At 44.4% G+C, this 1161-nt stretch overlaps 1 pseudogene; it reads left to right on the top strand.

Moving 5' to 3' along the window:
* Positions 1-365: 365 nt before the first annotated feature.
* LOC134912342 (5S ribosomal RNA) lies at positions 366-485 on the top strand (annotated as a pseudogene).
* The last annotated feature ends 676 nt before the right edge of the window (positions 486-1161 follow it).

Raw genomic sequence — 1161 nt, 5'->3', positions numbered from 1 at the left:
CTGAGCTCATCCCTCTCTTCAAAATCAAATAGGGGCTCTTACATGACAATGCCCCCAATTCTGACACACATCTAGCAGATGCCAATGCCAACAGTGTGACCACCTTGAGCTAAAGAAAAAAACAAATCCTATGTGTGGATGCTATGTGGTTTAGAGTAATTCTTCCACGCAGTGAATTTTTCTACTCATTTGTGTACCTTCACCTGTGTGCCTGACGTGTCACTTAGTGAATAAGTCAGGTGATTTGCATTTATTTCTCATAACCTGAATGGCAAATGTGCCCTATATCTGTATAAAATTTACCAATGTGGATATACAGTGATTACATTACTTACACACAGGTGACCAAAAAAGGCGAGTTCAATAATTGCGGTCATACCTCACTGGAGATGCCCAATCTCTTCTGACCTTGGAAGCTAAGCAGTGAAAGGCCGGGTTAGTAACAGGATGGGAGACCACCTCTGAACACCCTGGTACTGCAATAAATTGACTCCCGAACAGACCGTCACCTAGATAAATGCCACAAGGTACTCCTTTCAATATGGAAGAAAGAGAAAAGATACTACTTCACCAGCGCCTGCCCCGTTTAGAACGGGGTCATCCACCTCTTACTTCCCGGTAACTTCTCTTATTGAGGAATATTCATATGAATTGTATACCGGAAGGAGAGAGAGAAAAGCAAATGATAGTGTATTACCGTTAAAAAACAAAGGTTTTTATTTTAACACATCATTCTAAAACATTTAAAATTCCAATGTGGAAATAGCTGGTCAATGACACGGCATGTGTCATAAATAAACAAAGACATTCACATGTAATCCACCCTCATGAGAGGAACAGATGCAATGGCTGATTACCGGTTCCTGGTGAACTGATGTGCGTCAGTTCTAAAGCGCATTTAGACCTTGGTGGTCTCACCCAGCTGCAGCAAGGGGATCTCCCGGTCTCAGTCTCGTCCAGGCGTCGGTTCAGTCCCAAAGTATCGGTATCAACATGTGGGGGAAGAAAGGCAAGGTACCCACGCGTTCCGACCCGCCTCGGGTCTTTCTCAAGGTCTACTGCCAAAAGTAGAATGCCTCACTTGCTCCGAGTCCCCCGGTTTTATCCCCACCCTCCGGATCCCATTGGTCCCAGCACAGCTGATCCCTATACATTGAATTA

Source organism: Pseudophryne corroboree, chromosome 4, assembly GCF_028390025.1.
Source record: "Pseudophryne corroboree isolate aPseCor3 chromosome 4, aPseCor3.hap2, whole genome shotgun sequence".
NCBI classification, from domain to species: Eukaryota; Metazoa; Chordata; class Amphibia; order Anura; family Myobatrachidae; genus Pseudophryne; species Pseudophryne corroboree.
This window is presented reverse-complemented; position numbering and strand designations above follow the sequence as displayed.